Source organism: Sardina pilchardus, chromosome 19 (genome assembly GCF_963854185.1).
Source record: "Sardina pilchardus chromosome 19, fSarPil1.1, whole genome shotgun sequence".
NCBI lineage: Eukaryota > Metazoa > Chordata > Actinopteri > Clupeiformes > Clupeidae > Sardina > Sardina pilchardus.
Window position 1 is genome coordinate 10796830 of NC_085012.1, and position 25479 is coordinate 10822308.

Genomic DNA, 25479 nt, shown 5'->3' on the forward strand with positions numbered 1-25479 from the left:
ATATGGTGATCTGTTTAGAGGCAGATGACAACATGGGCTATAGAAATGGGCTGCTAAACACAAAGTCTGGAGTGTGTACATTTTTTATATCAATTGTATTTTGTCTCATTCTGCAATAAAAAAAATGTCTCAGAAGAGCAGGGAAAATGGGGAGAATTGCTTCCACAAACCCTCGGTGCAATTGAGAACCCTCTGTGTTCATCTCGAGAAGCAGACAGGTAAAGTAGTCAACATATTTCTGTATTTGCTTTATAAGGAATGTCCAGACCGCCTGCTGAAGTGAAGAGCTGTCTCTGGATGTCTGTGTCCGATGTCTGTGTTTGAATATCTGTGTACAGTATGCAGATCATGTGCATGCCAAGACAGCCAAACTTGTGCTATGAGTGATAAGTTTTGCTTTTTGCAACTCCTGAACTAAGATTTTGTGGTGTATATTAATTATGTTGGCCTGTGTGCATTTGTGTGCGTGCGTGTGTGTACTGCATCTACCACCACATCGTCTTGACAGGGGCTAAGCTTCTGAAAGCTGATTTTTTTTTTTTTTTTTGGTGAGCCGCTGATCTTGATCATGTGACCCTTCAGGCACAGATGGCGAGGGGGGCGGGACAGGACGGCCCTTAGGCTCATATGTCAGAGTCACATGCCCAGTGGGGGTGGAGTCTGGCGACAAGTGAAGCTGGTGGTCATGTCTCATGTCCAGTTCTCAATGTTCCCTTTTGTATTTTGTTCTGCCTTTTTCTTAACAGAGAGGCTTTTGACAAAGAATGCAGAAACACATGGATACAATCAGATCATATGCAATAATAAAGATTGCATGTAAAATTGCTGGCACCCTTCAAACCAACTATTCAGTAGGCTTAATCTATTCTAGATGACACATCTTTGCATGAGATTTTTTTGTGGGGTGGATTATTAATGTTCCTTCTCAAAACAGACGTGAACATAGTTTCAGCATACCTCTCCCCTGAGATAAGAGCACAATGCACCTACTCGGAGCAAGACAAATTCAAAACAAATGGAGAAACCCAGATGCTTTTGTTTCAGAGCAGAAATATTTGGGAAACAGAATATTTGGGGTGAGGTCTTATTTTAACTGTGGGGGCTTGCTGTGGTTTCATGGCAGTTGGACAAGTGTATTCATAATCATCCCCATTAACATGAAGGACTAATGAGTAGAGAGCTTCCAAGGGAAAGAGAGTAATTGCAAACGCGTTCCAGCACAGTTCTTCCCTTCTAAAACCTGCCAAAACTCAAAATATCACCAGCGAAAGCACAAGTGCAGGGAAAGCCCCACTCAATTTCCATTAAAAATTGGATGAAAGGCATCACCAGTTAATGGCAAAATCACATAATCTGAATAAGTAAACTTTACACACCCTGACATCTATACTCAAACTGCAGACACAAATCCAATACTGGGCAGAAACTCTCTCACAAACATGGACGTATACGTATGGGGGAAGACATGTTTACACAGTGAAAACCATACTTCTGTTGCAGTGAAATAAGAGTAAAAATGATGAATGGCATTGTTAGATTTGACCTTTGCCTTTTCAAACTCTTCGTCTTAAACTAATGGCAGCTCAGCCTCAGAGGTCGTGGGTTATTGTTGCCGCAACGATCAGACCCCCCAATCATCTGTACATGTGATGCTGCCTCATATGAATCCTTCCCTCACTTTCTCATCCCTTAATGGTCATTTATGTCAAAGAAGGGACATTAAAATGCCTCTGAAACATGAACTCAATTAGCCATCACTCTTCTAAAGCATTTTGAGAGGAATGAGGTCGCGACATTGTGAACCCAACAACAACAGCACAAAACATTAAGAGTTGAATTAATGGAAGGAAAACCGGGCAAGTTCCCAGCTGGGCATGGACTAGGCTATATGAGTCATCAAAAAAAAAAAAAAAAAAGTGCTGATGTCAAAGATATTCTAGACTACTTTTATCATTGACAAGACTGTATCTTCTCACTGGTGTCTGAGGGAAAATAGAGTTATAATCAAATATTTTTCTTCTTACGAATTGAGATGGCATTTCTCCGTCACAATGAAAATAGACATGTTATATGGTTTAATGCGATAAATTTCGCCTATCAATTGAGTCTACAAAGCATCAAGACACAGAGAAAATATTGACAGACTAGGGAACTAAGGAGGGCTACACCACAAATCCGCAGAGCGTAAATAAACCTGCGCGTACTGAACACAGTCCCCTAGAAGTTAATGGCAGCTTTGTGTGGCCGAGTAGTTTTATGATCTTAATTCTCTCGCATACTATGCCAACATAAATATGGTGCTTCTCGGCGGGAAGCTCCACCGAGTGCAGTTAGGGCTGGGCTGGGCTGGAACTGCAACAGGTTCAAATACACAACTTTTACTGCGCCTCAGGAGGGGGTTTTCTCAGCATTGCTTTTGCTCTCTATAGCCTTCGGTTTGGGGAGCGGTCAACGAGATAGTCCTCGCGTCAGTCAGTCCAGCCTGATTTATGGCTAAGGATAAGCCCAGTACAGAAAGTTGAGAAGTAGAACACGGAAAAGAGGAAGATATCTCCCACCAGCGCGTATGCGCTACAGGCCTATGAGGTAAGGAGTGCAACGTTATGGCCAACAGTAAAGTAGCCTACAATCAAAGTGCTGCCTTTGTAATTCACACCAGCAAACCATATGTCAACAACAAAGCAATTGTTTCATCGGTCAGATGTGCAGATATTCGCACCAGCATGTCTCACCATGGATACACAGCAGTGGATACACAGGCCAGTCGCGCTCAATTTAGCATTGCTAAGAAGTAGCTTCTCCGACTAGCTAATGTAGGCCTATGGACTATTAATTATAGCGGCAGGCTACATATTTCTATTACCGCTGCACGTCATAGGGCAGGCTATTCGAAGAAAACAAATAATTCCTCACTTCTCTCCATTACCATACACCTGCAGCTTTTGCTCTAACCTCGGTGACTCAATGATCGGTATAACTCAACATTTTGTAGGCCTATAAAAAGCCACTCACGTGGTCCCAAACGTGTAGGCCTGCACTGCCTCACAAGACAGTCCGCAATAGTTAGCTGTTTGTTGCATGCGCACCTGGCCTGCGTATGCATGCGTGTCTGTTCAGACTTGTGTGCAAAGTACAGTATACTACTTTGGCGACTCCCAAATATTTGCCTCCATCTCCATTGCAGAAGTACACTTCTGCCCTTTTGCGGTGGTCAAATTATCCCATTAATTGTCCATTTTTACTTCAACCTATGAAAAGGACATTCATACAATTGTGCAGCATTCCAACAATGTTCTTGTTTTGTAATTTGATTATAAAAGTAACCATGTAAACCATGATTATAGTTTTGCCTTAATTGAACAGCCTGTGTGTGTGTGTGTGTGTGTGTGTGTGTGTGTGTGTGTGGGTGTGTGTTCTGTGACAGTGATTCAGTGTGTCTAATTTAGTCAACTTTGAACTTTTACATCACAGGATATTGACATGCGTACAGGAAATCTGAATCTGGATGTGAATGTCATAACATCATTCCATACTCTTTTCAATATAAAAAATATTGCTTTCTACTAAATATGATCAACACTACTAAATTCAGACATGTGGCTCTCTTGTCTTCTGTCAATCAAGTGAGATCCAGGTCCTAGCAACACACTAACCCAGGCAAAAAGCTCACTCAATTAGAGTGGCTCTGTTCCTCAGTCAGTCTTGATGAATGACTCGGGCTCTGAGAGAAATACCGATGCAGACTCTTCAGCCTGTGCAGCAGTATGTATCTCCGTCCCAGTGCATGGCGTAATAGCTTTGGCAGGATGGATGGGGATGGGTGTGCAGGAGGCCTCAGGTGAAGAGCTGGCCCCAACCCTCTCACAACAAAACAGGAGGAAATGCCTCCCTACACCCCCCTCCTCCCCCTTATGCTAAGCCCCCAAGCAAACACATCAGCACGCTGCTACGCCTCGACATTACCATAATTAAGCACTCTGATGTTTCCTTTGCATGCCGGCTTGTGTGTGTGTGTGTGTGTGTGTGTGTGTGTGTGTGTGTGACCATGTGCTTGTGGCTGCCATTATTCCACAGTAGCTAAACCAATGTAATTTGGGTAAAAGTAAACAGACTGGTTGTGCAAAGGGAAACCTTCAGGGTGAAGGAAACTTTTGGGAAAGTGAGATCGAGAGAGAGTCATCTTTGGCGTTTGCCCTTGGTGTTGTGATGGTGTTAGTTAATTATACTGTCAAGAAATTTTGTGGAAAATAAAGAAAAAAAATGGGCAAGTGTCACTGCCTCAAGCTTATCAAGAAATATGCAGGCAACTGTATCAGGGCATGATGTTGGCTTTCTGTCTTCTTTTCACAGAACATAGAAACAGACAAAGTGACTCAAGAGTTGTGTGTGTGTGTGTGTGTATATATGTGTGAGGGAGAGAGAGGGAGGGAGAGAGGGAGGAAGAGAGAGCTCTGGAGAGATATAGCAATAAGAAGAATGAAAGAAAAAAAGATTTGTGGGTCCAATCTACAACGAAGAACCATGCATGCCTCAGATGTAATTAACATTTTGATTTGAAGCGCATTTTCCCGCACATAAAAGCATGCCAATTAGTTTATGTGCCGATCATGTGACAGTAATGATCCTCAATGGCGTGCCACAACCCTTTCTAATCTGTGCTCACACAGACACATTACGGTGCCCTTGTCTGCCCTGATGGAGAGGCTTGTGCCCTCTAATGGCTGGCGATGGTTGTGTGCTGATAGCAGCCAAACACTGTGGGGCCTCCCATGCTGGGGCCGTTGAGAAGTCCTTGATTTCACTGCAGTTAGGTCCCCTCTCTTTCCCCCCCCCCCTCCCCTTTGCTCTTTCAGTTTCATTTGTGTGTGTGTGTGTGCGTGTGTGTGTGTGTGTGTGGGGTGTGTGTGTGTGTGTGTGTGTGTGTGTACGTGCGGCTTATCTATATTATGAAGCTTGTAAGCTGTAGTGCGCTCTGCATTTGTTGTGTGCACGCTGACAGTCACTGTTGTAAGTGTTCATTTTGCTGTGTGGCGGAGACATTGAGAGCTTGATCATGTGCCACAACTGGAATGCCAGAGGCTTGAAGATGTATGAGTTATTCTGTTAAACATTTTTTTTTTTTTTTGTCTGTGAAGATGTGTGAATATTATTACTCTATTATTCTGACGAGATGCAAATGAAAATCTCTTCTGGTAATGGCAGCAGTGCCCTTTCACTTTGCCTCATTTTTTAGTGGGGGAGGGGGGTAAATTGTGAAAAAAGTTGAACTGAGTGTAAAACTAGAAGAGTGGATACCGACCAGAATGTTCTGTCCTGCAGAGTAGTCTGGGTGAAGCGTAATGAGGCGATGCAATGCGTGCGTGCACAGTCACACACACACACACACACACATACTCACATACACATACACACAGGCAGACATACACACACAGAGCCCTTTGGGCTGAGGATCGCCGTGTTGAAGAATAAGATATGAATGGAATAAACGCTTAGAAACCAGAAGGATGCACTGAAGCGTTCTCTCCTAGCTATCACCATGGATGAGGAAACACTAGCTTGGTAACTCAATGTCTTCTGGAAAGAATTCTCTGCAAATGCGGCCCAAGGGGCATAGGATGATGAAATGTTCCATATCTTAACAAAATCTCATTTCTGCAGCATCATGCATTTTTACAACTTAATATTTCACAATATTGCTCACGTTTTCATCGCTGCATCCACTTGAACTCCAGCTTGAACTACCTGTAAGGACATGAGTAAAAAGTACCCTATAAATAATCACGATTACAAACGCCTACATGCAGTATTTCAGTATTGCTGGGTAGCTGACGCTAAGGAACAGACAAAGATGTTGACTCAGTGTCTTAAATCTGACTTACAATCCAAATTCCTTGGAGGCGAATCTGCCAGTAGATGGCAAGGTTTTTTTTTTCTTTTGTACTGTCTGGATATTCAAATCAATTGAATAAGAACTGAACTTAATGGCACATTGGATCTACTGTAACACATTACAGTTTCAGTGAAGTTAATGAGTTATGATTGCGAGACTGTCATGATCTTGATCTTGATCTGACCAGAGATTGGCCAGTGTACAGCTGGTAAGGCCAGTGCCCATACAGAGGAATTCAGCAAAGGTTTTTGATATGTATTCTCCTCTGCCAGGCCCTGTGTGGATTACCCGCCTGTCTCGGAGTATCAGTGCCATTTTGGTAAGGTCTCACCAAGACCAGGAAATTGTCTTTATTTCCACGGACCTCTTTACTGTAAAAGCCATTCCTCACTGCACATTGAGTCTGAAGGGCCCCTTTATCTTGCAGACAATATCCTGCTGGGACTTTTAAACATATGCAGCCCACTCTGGGCAGCCTGCTAAGGTGGACCCATAATCGCTGCTAATCTGGGGCGTGTTTAATTGATTGATTAGTCCTGGTTTAGGCCCATTGCTCCCGGGCAGGGCCATGCTGTGCTGCTGGGGCCTGAGGAGGTGTGCAGGGCCTGGGGACTTGCTGTCTCGCTGCCCCCCCCCCCCTTCTTCCCCACCAACCACCCCAGCAAACGCTCTCTGGAGGACTGGAGCTACCATCGCTATTCTCCAGAGAGAATCCTAGACCTATGACATCATCTAAAGGAGATTCTGATAGACAGGCCTGAGAATTCCACTGGGAGCCCACACCTGAGTCTACATTCCTCAGAGATATCTTTCTCTCGCTCTCTTTCTCCCTCCCTCTCTCTATCTTTCTCTCCCACCCACTCACTCTCTCTCTCTCTATCTCTCTTCTCCACTCTCTATTTAATCTTCCAGACAGATTCCTTTTATTCGGCACAGCTTGTGGTCGGTGCATTTCCCCTGCATTATAAAATCAACAGAAAGTGGAGGCAGATAGGTGACGGGAACAGAGGCGTCAGTGTTAGCGGCTCAGCATACCGGCAGGACCCGGCCCACTTTGCACCGATTTCCCCCAGTAAATGTCAGATCCGCTAAACAGCCTGGATTATTGTCCCGCTCCACTATATGTGAGACTCCCATAAACCTGACGGGTCTGTCGGTTGAAGAGGATTCCATGTCCTCTCTTTGGTCTATTATCACAGCGCCACTCCCACCTACATTGTGTTCGGGACGAGCGTTGTACCATCTGAATGTGTCTGCCGTTCGAGAGTGGCGCGCGGACATCGCACCGAAACGAGTCGGTTGTTATTATAGAAAATGCAGATGCTAGGATATGTGCACGTCATATATGTCTGAACTCGGTGAACTGCAGTGCCGAGTGTGTTTTTCTCTTTTGCTCAGCTAGACACAGAGGGGGTCCGCGGCAGTCGCTCCGGTGTTTTTAAACACATAAACAGCGGAGCTATTCTTATGATTCTTATGAGCAAACATGCGCTCAGATGCGAAATGTGGATTGTGTTTTTTCGGGGTAGGGTGGGGGGGTGGTTCATTTGATGGTTTTGCATTGTTTTTTTCCAAGTACCCCGATCATATTTTGTCTCGCCAAAAAGGAAGCCCTTTGTGCTTTGTGCTATCGACTGATAAACGCTTGACCGAAAACATTCGCACACTTACGTACGGCAGCAGTGGTTCTGGAGGGAATGGAATTTCACAAGTGGAATATGGGAGCCACTTGGAACATCAAAGCGTTATTCCTCCTCCAGGTCACACTGCTTGTACTGTACCTCGTGTCACCAAGCAACAATTCCCATGCCCTCCCGTAATATCAACACACAGCACGCAGGCCACAGGGCGAGCTGAGCACGCTGTACCAGTTAACACCAAAAGGCCCTCCGCTTCATCTCGTGAACTAGCTAAACAAATACCCAATGGGTTCATTTTGATCCCAAGGAACATGCCTTCTCTATGTGCAACGTCTAAATGTCCTGCCGGGAGAATGTTTTCGTTGGCTATAGGCTTGGTGTCCATTAAGCGAGACCATCTCTGAAACATCAAAGATGCAAGCCTTTGTAGTCCTCTTTTTTTTTGTTCTGGACCTTGCCCTCTCCGAGATGTTTATCTGCTGTAGGAATCTGGAACCCATACAGCCGAGGGGGCAGCCCGACGCACTGCTCGCATTCTCCCAGCATCCCTTGCAAGCCTAAGCGCACGGTCTGTGGCAGTCAGTAAGTGTCCCAGAGTTCATTACTAGTGCTATCATTAAACCGAGTCACTTCAGGGAAGCAGGCTGCTGGGTTGAAACGGCACACGCAGTCCCTCTCATCCATAAATGGGTTGAGGGGAGCGAAAAAGAAAAACTTCCTTGTCTTCGGGGCTTCAACTAGGTTTCCAGATGTGCCGGGGGTCAAAGGTCAAAGATAAAAGTACTGAGATTTGGCGGAGGCCTAACTAGTCGCTGGTTGTTGCCCCCGCGTGTGCATTCCTCACCAGAGGGGGGCAGCGATAGAGGGCTGCGTCTCGTTTCTCCTCTCCAGCTCGCTCAGCGAGCGGCCTCATTTCGAGGCCAGTGAATTATGACACCGCAACTTCTTCCTCTGCCGCCGCCGCCGCCGCCGTTGTGTACCGATGTCACCCGGGCGAAATGTCAAGCCTGTTAAGCTTTGCGGTTGGTAGTCGTACGAGTTGTACTAGTGATGGAGAGTTTGGGGCTCAGTGTGTGTGTGTGTGTGTGTGTGTGTGTGTGTGTGTTGGGGGGTGGGGGGGAGTTGAGGCTTGTTTTCAAAGTCTCAGGCATCCTGGGGTTTTGGCTGATGACCCCCATGGCTAGGGGAGAAAAGAGGACGGGAGTGTGTGGGGGGGGCGGTGGATGTGGGATGTGGGGGGGCAAGGGGGCTAAAGTAGCTTGTCACTTTTTAACGCTTTTAAACATGTATCTCATCACTACAGTTAAGCATAGTTACCACCTTAGTATCAGGTGTTTAAATACAGTACTGTAGGTGCTGGCCTTGCAGCGTGCCCTGATCCCTTGATTGACTGGTGGTGGCGGGCGGCCCCCCCCCCCCCCTTCTGTAGTGCTCCCCCTGTTCTCTCCTGAGCTCTCGCCAGAGGAAATGGAGACATCACAAGTTAGGTGTGAGGGCGGCCTATTACGAGCAGAATCGCGGACTTCTCTGTAACGAAACAAGCTAATTTGAGCAATACGCTAATACGATTATGTTTGACTGTGTCAAAGGCTTTAATAAGTGTGGAAATTGCCCTGTCAAATAAGACCAGCTCCCAGAGGCAAATTACATGATTATGAGAGAAAAGCCCCCACGTATTGTTTCTTTTACATGTAGTAATCTGATAAATTAACATGAAGCGAGACAACTTCATTAGAATTTGTGGAAAGTAGGGGAAATCAGTGTGACAGCGACAACTTTATTGTGGCATTAGGATAAGGCAGAGATTTAGTGGATGGGCAGAGCTTACATGCTGTTACAGATAGGGCTCGTAATTATTTCCATTCCCAAATAGTTGTCATCCCCCCACCTTCCCTCCCAAACCGACGAGCTGCTCTGCCTGCCGCACCAGCCTCGGGAATCGACAGAAACGCACAACTGAGCCGTTCAGGGGTAAATAATATACGCGAGTGGTAAAAAAAAATACACATTGTTTAAGATTGGTGGTGAAGGGTCACAGTGAGTAGAAAGTGGTCTCTCTCTCTCTCTCTCTCTCTCTCTCTTCAGAGTATGCAGTGTGTTTCTGGCCTAGTTGTTTTCCACTGGTGCATGGATGGAACGGCTGGGGCCACTAGATGGAGTCAGATCCTGTTGAAGTGCAGAGAATAAGAGAGCGGACACAGAGAGGGGGAGACTCGTAGCGAGAGAGAGAGAGAGAGAGAGAGAGAGAGAGAGAGAGAGAGAAAGAAAGAGAGAAAGAGGGAGAGGTGGACACAAGAGGCAGGAGCAACCTCCTAGACGTTACACTGACCACCAGCTCACAAGCCCTCATGTTGACATCCTTTCACCAGTAATATTGTGTCGAGTTTTATTTTTTTCATAGGATAATATTGCCTGAAATGGTGTCGGTGTAATAGATTATTAGTTGATTAATTGAAATACTCTGTTGGTGGCTGGCCATTTATACTGCTTTTAAATTGGCTTGAATGGTGCTGTTGAGAACTAGAGTTGATAATTATATATATATAGCAGTCTGTTAGCAGTAGTAAGACGCACTTGAAGATAACCACCCTTTCATTGAACTAGCGTTTTATTTACATTAACTCTTGTGTATGTAAACTTAATCTTCTGAGCTGTACAGTGGAGTGTATTATCTGCAGAGGCTTCAGGATGCCCCAAGTTATTTGGTATATGCGACAAATACAGGATGAGTGGCTCTCGAAGCCAGACATTACCCATCATATTACGTTTTAAGAAACTAAGTGGTTGTCATAGCATCAAATTGAGAGAGGGTGAGAGAGAGTGAGGGAGGCAGAGAGAGGGTAAATTTTGAATGCACGGCTCACTGCATGGCATGATAATACAGATAGCATGTGCCCTAATGGAAGGAAAATTATATAGCCAGTTGATACGAGGAGAGCAGGAAAGTGACATGCTATTCTGTTCCTTGTGGCCTGATTTCAAAAGACAGTCCCTCTGTATTAATGGCACCTAAAAGCGCAATTTCGGAATGAAGACCAATCAAAGCATATTCCAATTGAATATATTTAAGATCCTGTTGTCATTTTTTCAACATCCTTGGAAACGACTGATGCTTTCATATGCACAACATGCAAACGTTCTGTGAAAAAAAACATTTTTGAAGATTTTTCTTATCATTATGTGGTATTATGAAGATGTTTGAACACATTTCTGTCAGCAGTAGTTCACAATAAGCTAAACAAATGACTCTTAACAACACTTGCATAATGGAAGTGTTCAGTATCATCCAGTTGTGACAGGTGATTGATTCATCTACCTTAAGATGATGTTTAATATTGGTGACACAGTAATGGCTTGTTTTGGGAGATGGCATTTCCCCATGATGAATAGGCAATTTAGATGATTTTTTTTTCCGATTGCAATTTATTTATAGAGCAATACTCACATTTTAAGTTGACTGTGGAACAACTGCACTGTGATGCATTTTCAACAATGCTTACAAGTACTTATATTTGAATCACAGTGTTTCAGAAGTCGAGTGGGAAAATATGTAATCCTTGAGCAATTCTCTTCCAAGACAAGTCTGTATGGCGTCTCAATCCTCTCTTTCTTTTCCTCTAGAAACTAAGTGAAGGAACGGAGTCAACTTCCGATAATGGCGGCACAGCTGTGGAAGTAAGTACATTCTGTCACATTGCACCCTGCCATTTTTTGGGGGGATTTCTTATCCAGCTTTCTTGTTGCTCTGTTCTGTCATCTTGTCTAATTTTTTTTTTTTGAGAATGCCATTAACACTCTCATATCTCCAAGCGCTATGAGCTGTCAGAAGGCATTTAGGGTTTGCTGGATGTCCTCTGTTTATTTATTTATTTATTTTTTGTTAAAGGAGCTTTATTGGCACGAGGAAAGTTTTTTTTTTTTTTTCTTTTTCTGCTGCTTGTTGATGTAGACAGCCTTTCATGGAAGTGGTTCTCAGATGTAATCAGTTTGTCCTTCATCAGTTTTTCCCCCTAATGTTTTGAAATGACCCAACATCCCAATGTCTTTATGGCCCGGACAGCTGAGCTGATTAAAAAAAAGAAAAAAAAAAAAAAAAAAGCTTGGCTTTTGAACGTTAATTTATTCCACGCCATCATTTTTCTTTGGCCAGAATTGTTTCATTTAACTCTCTCACTATGTGTGATGGAAGTGGCTCTAATTCAGATTCCTTTTAGTGAAGCTTTTTAGGATTGCAAAATATGATTAATCTCATTAGTCATTCATCCAGTCCTCCTCTTTTCTACGTACATTAACTAACACAAAGAGGCCCCCTACAGGTTAAAGTTTAAATGTGGATTACCCGATAAAGCCATCACTGATTAGGTTACTTTGGTGCTAAAAAAATTGGATTTGCTTTTCACCTAATTTCACAAACATCTTCATTCTATTCTTTTTTTCTTCCCCTCCAAACTCTTCTGTGTGAGAGTCTGTATGTTTTAACTTCATTCATTCTCATAGTCATTGAGAGGATATCAATTTTGGGGCAAAATCTCAACAATTATGCAAATGGCTGAAAGGCACAACACAATACAGTGTGGAAATGGGTGGCTGAAAAAAAATGGCCTCATTATGGACAGATGGCAAAACTGCTAAAAGGCATTTGTTACACAGAGAGGGGAACATTTCAGACAATGTCGAGACCAGGGAGACATCTGATATGTTTACTACACAAGACACTATTAGCAGTGGTGGTGTGGTCTTTGATTATGCCAAGGTGGTATATATATATATGTGTGTGACTGCAAATGAGAGAATGATATTATAGAGATAAGTGAATGATTGAAAAAGAGATGGTTGGAAAATGTTTTACAAATAATTTAATTGTGAAAACTTTAAAAGATCACATTCTCAGATCTCATGTAACATAATGGATTAACAATCAAAGTAGGATGAAGAAATACACTGATGTCGTGTCAAGTTGTAAGACATTAGTGAGTAGTGTATAAAACATTTCATGTAAAATGAAAATAGATGTTAGGTCATTGTATTTCTTTTACACTGACCTTAAAACGGGCACAAGATATGAGATTAAAGCAACATAAACATAATATATGGTATGATAAAGACTGACATGGAAGTCTCAGTAAAATGTCTTTTAATAAAAGAAAAGATCAGAAAAGCAATAACGCTGTAAGGCAAGGCAGAGGAGGCCCGAGAGCAATTAAAATAATCTGCTCAACGTGAAGTTGATAATGCATGCATTTCAAATGGTCTCATTTCACCACTGAAATCCTGCTATAATATAGCACCCCCCACACCCCTCACCCCCCAATCCAATCCCCTACACCCCTCCCTTCAAAGAACTCGTATGGCAGTTACATTTTACATAAATTCAAACATGCTTTGAGGTAACCGCGTGCTGAAACCAGACAAAAAGCAGGGACTCTGAGCATGCACAATTAAAAAAAATATTAAGCTTGTGTCGCCTCATAGTGTTCTGTTATGTCCTACGCCGATAAGAATTGGCATGTTCGTTTATCACTAGGACTTGGAGTTAACCAAGGGTGGGAGGAAATTATTTGCCCAATGGATTATGATTTAAAATCTCTTGTCCATACAGCACAGTGTGGGAGACATGGTAATGTAAACCCAGACCCACGATAAATCCACGTGACAGTCTCTGGACGCACCTGACCAATGTTGCACCTCCAAAGAGAGAGAGAGAGTGTGTGTGTGTGTGTGTGTGTGTGTGTGTGTGTGTGTGTGTGTGTGTGTGTGTGTGTGTGTGTGTGTGTGTGTGTGTGTGTGTGTGTGTGTGTGTGTGTGTGTGTGTGTGTGTTGGTGGCGTGGGTGGCTGGTAATGTGTTTTTTGACGTTGGGTGCCGCCGTTTATTTTTCCTTCATCGCCCCACTGCGGACTGTGGACTTCCCTGATCCCTCTGCCTGAGACTTTGATGTGGCCGTGTTCATTGTTGACTATTCTCTCCGTCCTCTGCCCCAAACCAAATGTTCAGTGGAGATTGTTATGAGAGAGAGAGAGGGGTGGGGGGAGAAGGAGAGTGAGAGAGAGAGAGAGGGAGAGAAAAGAGAAAGGGAGAGACTGCCATTTAGTTCTACACTAATTTTCTCGCCTTTGTGATGGATGGCTTTCTCATTGTGCCATTTGGGCCTTTGATGAATGTTCTGCGGAGTAGAAGAAATTGCTAGCTTCTATATCATGCTATCAAATCCTCCACTCTGCCAGCTCAATTGCTTGACTGAAGACTCCATTTGGGACTCTGAATCGTTATTTAATCTTGGCTGCCATGAAGGTATTGCCACCTCAAAGGGTTATCTCAGTCCAAACAATTAACTGATAAAAATGTATTGGTGTATATTTTTAATCATAGATTTCCATACATAATGTTTCATGTAAGTTATTGAAAATCTGATTAATTTGTCACATACAAAGTATAGTTCTTGCTCGAACATCAACTCAGTGTAATCTCTCCTGGTTTTTCCATACAAGTGAATTGATATTAATTGGCATAAACTTTATGCACTTGAGCAAATTCTCTTTGTGTCAAAGTTTCAAAGTTCCAGTATTGGGTATGAGGCATGTATATGAATGTGATTAGAAATATAATGTAGCCCAGAGAGGGTCTTGGCCAAATTTTATGGAATAGGCATATTGGAAATATGTGCACTGTTCTTATGAATTAATATCCGTGCAGTGTGCATTATAGTCAAAACTATATTTATCTATGCTAATTTTGAAATGTGTCATTGTAGAGTGCAAATTCTTCAGAAATTAGATGACGTCATAGATTGCTTAACACACTTTTCATGACCAGAGTTGGACCTGCGACCAAAATATTTGTACACAAAGTGTGTCTTACCACAAAAGTTGCTGATCAAACAACTGAGGGGGGAAGTATGGTGTCAAAAGAGGCAAAAAAAAACTTTCATCTAAAAAGCTTGATTCTTTCATGTCCCTTTCATCCTTTCTTTTAAGATTATGCTGGGCCTTTATGGTTACTGAAGAGCCTTGGCTTCTTATTAAATTATTTCTGCTTGAAATGGACACAACCTGAATAGAATCATTAAACTTCAGTGTTGATGGGGGGTGGGGATGGGGGGGGTGTCAGAGGCACTGCCATCCTTGCCTTGAGATGAAAAGACACACATTTTCATGCTCCTCCAAAACATTTAATATGCCATGAAAAGATATGACATCAATCCTAGCAAAAACACAAGAGAGAAATGAATGACGCCATTGTGGCTCTAAACATCAATCATGCTCAATACTTTGGCAAAAAAACAATGAAGTTTTGTTTGCATTTCAGAGGTGACAAACAACACTTGTGACTGGCTTAACATTGTCAACATCCATTACTCAAGACCTCAAGTAAATCAGAATTAAACTGTGGCCCGGTTGCTAGGCAGCTGAGTTCTCTTGACATGGTGGTTAGTTTTTCTTTCATCGCTTGACAAGAGCGAAGTGAAAGGAGTTTTGAAAAAGTTGCTAAAGCCGGGCGGAGGAGGGGGATAATTGGTGCGGCCGGATTGTGTAGCGCCGCTTGTGTGGAAACTTTCAGGCCGGGGGAGAGAGGGAGTGGGGCGGACGCGAAAAAATTTATACCCTTGTACACAAACTTGACCTGAAGACTTTGTTGGGTTTTGGCAGTTCATTTTGTGGAGTGGCGTGGCACTACACGTACCACTATGAAAGCTTAAACAGATAGGTGAACACCAAGAGGTGCCCTCGCATCCTTCAGCAAGTCCAAACCAAAAGGAATGCTGTTCTTCCAGACGTGACTTTGCAGAGTCAGAGGGAAGACTGCACATAGAGTCCAACAGTTCTGAAAAACTAGGGACTGCTAAAGGTGCTAACATGCTACTGAAGCATCTGTTGTTGCATCTTACAAATTCACATTTTTTAACAATGTGCGGCTTAATTATCTTTCTTATACTGACAGTGCTTTACGCTTTATTACTTATACAGGTAAAGGGCTGGGGTGACTTCAGAGCATACCATAATAATCTGTCATTATCTTTTTTTTCTGATAATTTTATTCACAAAAATCTACCCTTGGCCTTGTTAAGTAAACAATGAGGAAAAGGGGCTATCCTTTTAATGACCTACGGTGGACCCAAAGTCTGTGAAACTGCACACCCAGTTTAAGAGGGAACCAATTAATGCTGGATTAACATTCATGCTTATTTACAGTTGCTTTTGTGCTTGCTCTTGCACTCTGACTTCCTCTGTTGCAAAAAAAGAAAAGGGGAGCGAGAGACACACAGAGTAGGAATGAAAGACGATAGAGAGACAGACAGACAGAGAGAGAGAGAGAGGGAGTGGAAAGGGGGGAGGGCATCGAGGAAGAAGAAGAAGAAGCAAGAAAGGGGGGGAAAAAATTCACAAGCGGCAGAGCCGAGAGAATAGGGGGTTGTTTAGACGAGAGAGGTGCAGCGAGGTGGCTGGGTCCATTGTGAGGACACCACCTCTTCCATTATGCGCTCTCAATCAACACTCCTGCACACAGGAAGCCACTGCAAAGCCCATCTGCCATTGCTAATCTACGGGCAGCCCTGCGCCCACGTCTAGGCCTGCCTCCCTCCGCCGCATTATTCCCAGATCCAAGGCTTCGCCAGGGATCAGCCAAAGCCCATTAAAGTAAATAATAGCCAGAAATGACAGGCTTAGCGCGGATTGTGGAGGAAGTTGAAGACCAGTTTTGAGCTATGAGCTCTAACTAATAGAGAAAAACCATTGGAACGGGCGGAGAGAGGGAGAGAGGGGGTGGGGGGTGGTGATTTGAGGTGAAAGAGAGAGAAAATATGACCTGGGCCTGCCGCAAAGGATTCCTTAACCTCTCGGTTGTCAGGGCTATAGCACCTAACCTCTGAGGCATCGGCAATCCTTGAGCACCTTTCAGTCTGATGAGGCACATGGTATGTGTGTCAGTGTCAGTGTCAGGGTGTGTGTTTGTGTGTGTCTGCGCGTGTGTGTAGGGGGGTGGTTGGTTGTGGCAGAGGAGGGGTCCCTGTTCCACACAGAGACCCCAGACCTCAGCTGGAGAGGGACATGGACTGGACCCTGGGAATGAGGGATGTACAGTGTCCAGAAACCAAATCTCAATTAAGATTGGTCTGGACACCATGTCAGTGACATGGGCCATTGTCTGATATGGATTTCTCTTGTCTTCAGAGTTGCTATGCTATGCTTTGCTTCGGGATTACTTTAAAATGTGAATTAAATATACATAAAATGTGTATGGTTGATGCATGGAGGGTATGATAAAAGTAACACCTGTCTATGTTTGATGTGCAAGATTCGACATTTGGTGCTCAGCAGTTGTGCGTGAAATGATGCGAGCACCAGAACACCTTTGTGGTATTCTATAAGCAGCCTTTTCAAGCTCGTAGCCACAGGCATGTTTATAGTCTTTTTTAGATTGAACAGCACGCTATCAACTGTAAACGACGTTTATGTGTGAAGACAACACTACACCTTTAAAGTAACACTAAAGCACTTTTCCTCTGTCGCACAAACGCTATTTTTTTTGTCCAGCAAATAACGATGTCCACAGACTAGGTAGAGTATGTTGCATGATTTTATGAAAGTATGATTTAGATGAACCGCTGAAATGATTTTGGAAACATTATTTTAGGGTACAAAAAACTCTTTAGTGTGGCATTAAAGATACAGCGTATGCTTCCTATGTTGCATTTCCTCTCAGAGATCCCATACACTGGCTCATGATCCTCTGAGGTTATGGTACTGGATGGAGTGGGGGGAGTGGTTAAAAGAATCGTGTTCAGACTCTGTTGTTTTTCATCATACAGACCCCCCCCCCTCCTCTCTTTCTTTCTTTCCTTCTTTCTCTTTCTTTTCCTTTCCTCTCCTTCGCCTCTTGTCCGCGCTTGAGTTCTGACAGAGATTTAATGTGAACTGTCACCAGGCCGACGGTAGAGGCTGTTTCCGCGAGATTATGTCAAGCAGTTCCACCTCTGCCTAACTACTGTTAAAATTGCTTATACGTCTGTGAATGAATTGGAATGCGCACAGGAAACAAAGGCTTGGGGCTCACGGTCAGCACCCCGAGAAGATGTCTGATTGGTTGTTCATCGAGCGGACCATGGAGAGGAGTGGGGCAGTTATGAAATGCAGAAGTGTGTGTGTGTGTGTGTGTGTGTGAAAGAGAGATATAGAGATAGAGAGAGTGTGAGGGGGGGGGGGGGGTAGGGGCCGAAAGAGCAAGCGAGAGAGTGAGTGTGTTAGAAAGGAGTCTGTTTGACTCTTGAGAAATCTACAGTACTTCTTACTTCAAAGGCACACACACTCATGCACATACACATACTCCGAGGCACCTAGACAAAGACCCATTACCTGGAAAAAAAAGAAAAAGAAAAAAAAAACATGAAGATATTGGAGTCTAAGACGTAATGAAGTATTTAAGATCCTTGGAATGTTTTATTGACAGCACAGTTTAAAGTATGGAACACGGGAGTCCACAGACTCCCCAGAGAAAGGCGTGCGTTTGTTTTTCAGAAGTGTTTAATGGTATCGATTTTCATTGTTCAATGAACCATGTGAAGTCTTTGACAGGTTTATTGAACAGATACAGTTCTGAAACATGTTGTGAAAGTTGACTGATTTAGACCCCAAGTTTTTAATGAGGAAAGCTTCTCTGGCCATTGGAAAAAAGGAAAAAAAACTGTAGTTCTGGGTCCTGTTTGAAATCACTAGTCAGAAATTACAGTAGGCTGACTCACTCATTTTTTTTGTCTGTTGTTTGTAAGGATGTGATCTGTCTTTTAAACAATCCTCTGTTTCACTTTAGACACCTGGTGTGTCTAAGAAATTCCACTTTAAATACGCAGGTTGAATCTGAGGAGTGGGTTAATAGCTATCAGGTATGTGTGTTTCCCTGGTGACACTGGGGATGTGAGGACCTTAGTGGCCAGCAGAGGCCTCCCATGCTTTGTGCAACTTTGCACAGACAGTCCCTGGATACATGTTGCACATTAGCCTCCACGCAGACATTTGCACTGAGTGCTTAATTCCCAGCTAAACCACAACAAACAAACAAACAAACAAACAGACAGGCAAACAAACAAACAAGTAAAGAGAGGATCTCTGGTCTCCCTGTCTCAAGGGAAATGGCGTCAAACGCTCCAGAGTAGGTGTCCCTGCAGTGGGTTCTCAGTTGGAACTGGCACACTCCGTGCCTCACCCAGCGGTCTGACCATCGACCCGCAGGAAACAGGGACACACGTCTGGATCTTGTCCTTTGACTCACTGTTCAGATGCGCAGACAGTTGAGTTTTGTGCTTTTTTTTTGTCCCTCCTGCGTAAGCCATCACACTTATTCCCGTCTTTAGCCCGATTGTCTCCCGTTAACGCACACCCTTGACAGAGAGCGGTTCCTTGCGAGCGAAAAACTCCTGGCCTTCGCGTATCGTGTGTGTGTGTGTGTGTGTGTGTGTGTGTGTGTGTGTGTGTGTGTGTGTGTGTGTGTGTGTGTGTGTGTGTGTGTGTGTGTGTGTGTGTGTGTGTGTGTGTGTGTGTGTGTGTGTGTGTGTGTGTGTGTGTGTGTGTGTGTGTGTGTGTGTGTGTATCACCTATTCACCCTCCCCAATGCCACCCCTGTCACCTTCTAGTCACTCCTGTGATTTCTACATCCGTTGTCATGGTGACACAGCAACAGGGAGCAAAAATGGAGCGCTAACCTCTGGCTTTCATTGGTAGCCCAGGCCAAGCCCCTGGGCTAAGAGGTTATTAACCCTCGGGCTGTAAAGCAGCTCTCTGTCTCGGTCTGTCTTGCTCTCTGTGTCTGCCTCTCACTCCCGCCCTCGCCGACACCATTGCTTTGTGTTGTGGTGGTCAGTACATTTCCTTTAAATCCAGAAAAGAGGTCAAGGTCATGGCATTAGACTGTATTAGCGGAGATTAGATTTGTTAAGGAACTTGAGCCTGTGTTTGTTCTGTGGACCGATTCATTCACCCTTCCCAGCCGCCACCACTTCAAACAAAAAAACCCTTGGAAGTTTCCAGAAGCAATGAAATCGCATAGAGAGGTTAAATATTTCTCTGCAGACGCAGAGGTAAACAATCGCTCTGCTCGTCTCCTGAGAGGCAGTCGCTACAGCACAAGTGAGAAGGGTTATCAAAAAACACATTAAAAATGTGAAGATGGAACCTTTTTTTATGAGAGAAGCACTACATTGCCTCTGAGTGACAACGGGCCTTTGAGCCAGCATGCCAGGGACACCTGATAGCCCTTGAAGGACATGTTTGTGGCATTTTCATGACAGTCTCACAAAGGGAAGGAAAAGGCACCGTCACATCAGAGAATGATTGTGTGTCCGCGAGAAAAGCTGGAGAGGAGGAGAGGAAAAGACGAGAGAGTAATGGTGAATATCTGCCAGCGTTATTAAAATCTAATCCCCCCAATATCCCGCGTGCCTGGCCTAATGACGAGCGAACAGCATGGCCGACTGAGGGGCGAAGAGAGGAGAGGAGAGATTTTCTATTCATTTGGCACGCTGCCCAGATCCCATTCATGCAGAACTCTTCCCATAGCAAACTTCCACCCTGGCAATTGATGGACTATTTCACCCCTCCAAACCGCAAGCGTGGGCTAATGTCACAGAGATCACACGTATGTAGAAACAAGACCGTAAAATGTAAACTTCTTATTTCAACATGCAAGGGGTTGTGCAGAATATTGGACCAGAGGACAAATATAATGGGACAACCACCATTTAATCCATGAACACACATGGGGCAGAATACAAAGAAGGACCCGGAACCATTTTTTGAAAAGGCATTATTAATTGATTAAATTAGTGGCCAGGGCTGTCTGATGCACCACCGCGTGGCCCAATGCAAACGTGATCGATCTGTGGGAAAATAAAAATGTATTGACTCAAAGTGTGGTGTTTAGTATTGTTTCCTGCTCCCCCGTGGAGCAAGTGTAAAATCTAATAAAGGAGATCTGAGGCAGAGCGCTTTGATCAGAGACTCTTCAAACAAGCAGACGACCGCTTGGGAAAGGATTCAGGCGCTGAGAAGCCCATGTCTTCGCTGAAAAAGGGGGAGGGGGTGGCTTGACTTTAGGTGTAAAGTAGATCCATACAGTCGAAACATTGCTTTTTTTTAAGTGCCAGCCCCTAAATCTGTGCTTTGCCTTCTTTTCTCTGCCGCAAGCACAGTAATGTGTTTGGAACAGCTGCGTACATTTTAAATTTCACCCCAAGGCAGCGTTTGTTTACCCAAAAGATATGTCGGGGAAACGTGGCTGGTATTAGTGTTTTTCCCCTATTTTTTTCAGAGGGATTTTCAGCTGCTGTATATTTTCGCACGTGGAGACATCTTCAGCTTCTTTTAGAGGCCCCCAGACACCTAGAGCAACTGCAACAGCTTTAACACAAGTCGACAGAGTCCGTGGAGACAACACCATGCCAGGGTGCTGATGAAGTCTAATGCCTGATTACCGACGACAAGTCAAACAATTTAACGCTGTTTCTTCGCACTCCAGATGTGGCTCCATCTCACGTATAAGCCGTGACTGGCTACAGTGGTGCGCTTCTCTAAAAACGACTTCCCGGGTGTTATTTCTTTCCCCCCTCCGTCACAACCCTACCTGCTGCAGCTTCTCCAGGGGAACATTAGCGACACTTACGATGCACTGGGAGATACTGTACATGCAGGGCCCAGACATGACTTGGAGGCAGCAGCTATTTTGGCCGGCGTGGTTTTTCGCTGGCCTGTGGCAGACTGAGCTGCCTTGACCGCTTGAGAGAGCATGTGGCATGAGGTGATGAGAGGAGACGCGGGTTTCATTTGAGGAGGTGGTGTTGGAGGCGAGGAGGAGGGGGCGCAGGGGGGGTTATTGGGGGTCAGAATGCAACATGGGGGGTTGGCGGTCATGCCTGGCGTGACATGCCACTGGGGAGTTGGTGGTGCGCTCACCTCATCAGAGGGCAAAGTGGTAATGATGGCGGGCTCGGAGAGGCTGACATGCCTGCTGCATAATTACAACAGGAGGAAGCAGCCGCGCCACTCCGCTCCGCGCCGCACACAGCGTCCCGGGGATGTCACGCCCTGGCTTTCCCAAACAAAAACAAGCAGGAGGAGAGGAGAGACGGAGAGAGATGTAGCCGAACAGGAGGAGGACGAATACAACTGATGTGGAGCTAAGGCCAGAGACAGGAAGAGAGAGACAGGCTCATATTTACAGCATCTGGTGTTTTTGTTGCACACAAAGGCAATTTCATTAGTTGTAACTGAACTGATGACTTCATGCCATAAGTCCAAATATTCCCTCAAGACAGACACATAAAAAAAATAGTAGTATCTCTGTCTCGAGCAGAATGCTTGTGAAATCCACATACTGCTGCTCTGCCACGACACACTGAGCTTCGGATGTATTTTCTTCCAACCGCCAGCGTACACACTGCACAAGTTCTCCGCTCGGACACATTTTGACAAATGGCCTGGCACTATCGGTGCTTACGTGCTGCTCCTCAGTATTAAGGGGAATGGCCCTAAGGTGTAGGGAGCAGGACAGGTGCTTGACTGATGGCTCCATTAGAAAAGAGAGCCTCTCCCAGGCATCCCATCTTGAACTATCTGCCGGTCTGATTGCTGACAACGCAGGAGGAGCTCAAACACACACACACACATATATATATACACACACACACGCACGCACGCACGCACACACACACGCTACCACCACCACCACCACAACACCACCAGCACCGCCAACCTCCAGCCACACACATCCAAGGATAAAAAAGCATTAAAAAAAGGATTCAGCCAAGCATCACCTTTTGTGCCTGGACGGAACAATGGCTTGACTACACAAGTACAACACGGGCTGATCCTATCCCCTCCTATTTCGCCTCTTTGGTGGCTTGCTCCTGGGACCACCATGAAACACAGAGGCCGGTGAAAGGCTGGGGCTCGATAATCAGCTCTGGAGGAGGTGGGGGCATTGTGGGGGTTACAATTCATATCTCAGATTTTTTTTTGTTGTTGGTGATGGTGGTGGCGGCGGAGGAATAGGGGTTGGTCGTGTTTGAAGCAGTCAGTAGAGCAAGAAATGACACTGGATGTTTTAATCTTAAAACAGTGGGTACTGTAGTCCCTCAGGCTAGATGGCACAGTCTGCTCAAATGTGACCGCGCAGCCTGCTCTTTTAGCACAGAACACACACGCACACACACACTCGCTTTACCAGCTGTACAAAAAGACATCGCCCATTCATCCCGTTCCTTAATATAGTGCGTACAAAGACGGTCCACAAAACTTCTGTTGTGCACGCTACTTCAAAAAAGGAATCTGTTTGTACGATGTGTGTTTATGTATTTCCATATCCACACGTTTATCTATTTCATAGTGGATAGTTTTACTGTGGGATAGTGCCATTAGGCCTCTCTCTGTCTCTCTCTCTCTCTCTCTCTCTCTCTCTCTCTCACACTCACACACACACACTCACACACACATTCTCTCTCTCTCTCACACACACACTCTCACACACACACACACACATACTCTCTCTCTCTTTCTCTCCATCTCTGTGAAAAGCAGACACCCGGTGTCTCCTGAGACCCATGGCCCAGCAAACAGGCGTCCCTGAGCGCACCCCCACTAACCCGCAACCCTGGGCGCCTGTCAGGCGTGGCTGTCTGCCTGCCTCCAACAGGACTCCCAGGGCTCAGCGAGGCTTTAAGCAGGGGGGGCCGAGAAATGACACGACAAACAATTATATCTCGCCTCGCTATTTATATCGATGCCCTTTCAGATTATTGTTCCTCTCAAGACTGACATGTCACCCTAATCCTAAAGATTTGGGGTGGGTTCTGGGGAGGGGGGGGGGGGGTTCAGTTTGAGATCATATGTGGCTCACAGGCAGAATTTGGGGGGCAAGAGAGAAAAGGAGAGAGGGGGAGACAGGGAAGACAAACGGAAAGGGAAGGGGAAAGGGGTTGGGAGGGGGGGCTTGAAAGCGACATTCAACAAAATGGAGTGTCTCGAGGACAAATTCTGCCAAGATGAGCACAATTTATCAATGTCAATAACATTGGGCATATGCAGGACTGGATGAGACATGCATATTAATTGAAAACAATCCGATTAAATCACCACAGTTTGACATTTGCGAGATGGGCACTTTATCTTGGAGGCATGTGAGGAGTGAGACCGCTCATGTATTTCACCGATTCCCTAATCTGAGAACACAATCTTAATTGCATGTTATCACCTTCTGATTGTCCTGGCATTATATTAAATGGTCTGGTAATTACTCTGGAGATTGTGGTGTAAATAGCCTGGGGGCTGCTGCTCTTGTAGGAAGTCGAGGAGAGTCCTTGTGGTAGGGCAGAGGGCTATCTGTCCAGTTGATTGCAGGGGCTCTTAACAATGAAAGACGGAAAAGAGAATCAAGGGCAGAAAGACGAGAGAACAAGCAAAGCAAAGTCCGCCGCATTTCGCGAGTGCCGCGCCGTGCCGCGCGTCTGCTCCAATGTCACCTTGCGCAGAAGGTGAGCGTTTCGGAGTGAACAATCTTCAAACGGCGACGTTAATCCGGCCACTTTCCGTTGCCAGCCCTTTCATTTTTTCCGCTACACACAGAGGCGGAGGGGAGGTGCCGCGGAGGTACGGTCAGGTGGATGAGGGGGCGCAGCCAAACCCACGCGCACCCTCAGCCAACTGGAGCCCCGGCCCTGGTCCCTCACCACCCTGGAGCCAACATGGCCGTGGAAGCAGCCATCATATGTTTCCAGCATTTGTACACGGCCTGATAAATGTTCTGGGAGGCTTTGAGTGAGGGGGGGAGCAAAAAGGGGCGCCTGCGATTGCTCGTAATAACTGACTAATAGAATAAGGCAATAACCCAGTGCCTCAGGGCGAAGGGTCTGCTCTGACAATTTCATAGAAGAGATTTATTATTATGGGGGACGTTAACATTTCAGTCAACACACAAGCATGGGGACGGAGTCTCTTAATCTTCCCCGCTTACTCAGGGGAAGACTCATGAGAATATATAACACCGCTCAGCTGATGCAACATTACATTGCCGCAGATTTGTAATGGTCTTAGTGGCATAGCCAACTGACATAGTTACAGTAATATTCATATAGATGACTGGCCTATAAATGGCTTGAAGTGCTGTATAAAAATAACCAGATATAAAATGATTAATTTAGTAAGTATGACATTATCTAGTGTCTAACACAAGTAACTTAGAAGTATCAATTATTGCTCATTTTCATTTAAAATTGAAATTTTCATTTAAATATTTATACTTTCAATCAGACTTAAGTGCTAGGAATTCTGGTCTTCTTTGTTTATGGTGTCCGAAAACATAAATCACGCATAAATATTGCATAAATGTTGAAAGACCGGTGCTTAAAAAGCACATTTTATGTTTAAAAATGATTCAGTTAAGTTTAATATGTACCATAATCTTTGTTATCCTTTCTCTAAACATTTCCATTCTCGTCAGCCATTATTTCATTGCATGAGCTGAAAATAGCTAAGAAAGATGGCATAAAAGAATAGTTTGGCGGAAATGAGAAAACCAGAGAGGAATGGGAATGGGTTGCAGTTGCACAGGCTACTATTATTTCACAATTATAACACAAATGCAGAGGCCAGTGCAGGGATCTCCGGCACTAAACTATGGGTTCATTTTCTGTGTTCAGAGAGTCAAAGTGTTTGTATGTCAGCATGAGAGAGACAGAGAAAAAAACAGCAAGAGTGAGAGAAAGAGACTGAAAGACTGAAGAAATAGCACTCTGTGGATAATTTTGGTTAAAGTGTTCCCGCGGAGTATGATTGGAATAATAATTAGGCCCATCCATGACTGTCAGATAATAACAATGTCAGGGGGCTGAATGGAATCTGTGACCTGTAAAAAGCCTATTCACATTCTCCAGTCTGCCATAGTTCATTCTTTTGGCCATGGACACAGG

The 25479-nt window shown here is 44.7% G+C and overlaps 1 protein-coding gene across 1 annotated transcript in view; it reads left to right on the plus strand.

Annotated features, from left to right (window-relative positions):
* Window positions 1–2367: 2367 nt before the first annotated feature.
* The window catches only part of zic4 (zic family member 4), a 98050-nt gene continuing 74938 nt past the window's right edge, over window positions 2368–25479 (plus strand). Inside the window, exons 1-2 of the transcript XR_009936423.1 lie at window positions 2368–2586; window positions 11152–11205. The gene's annotated coding sequence lies outside the window, so the exon portion shown is untranslated. The remainder of the gene's footprint in view (window positions 2587–11151; window positions 11206–25479) is intronic.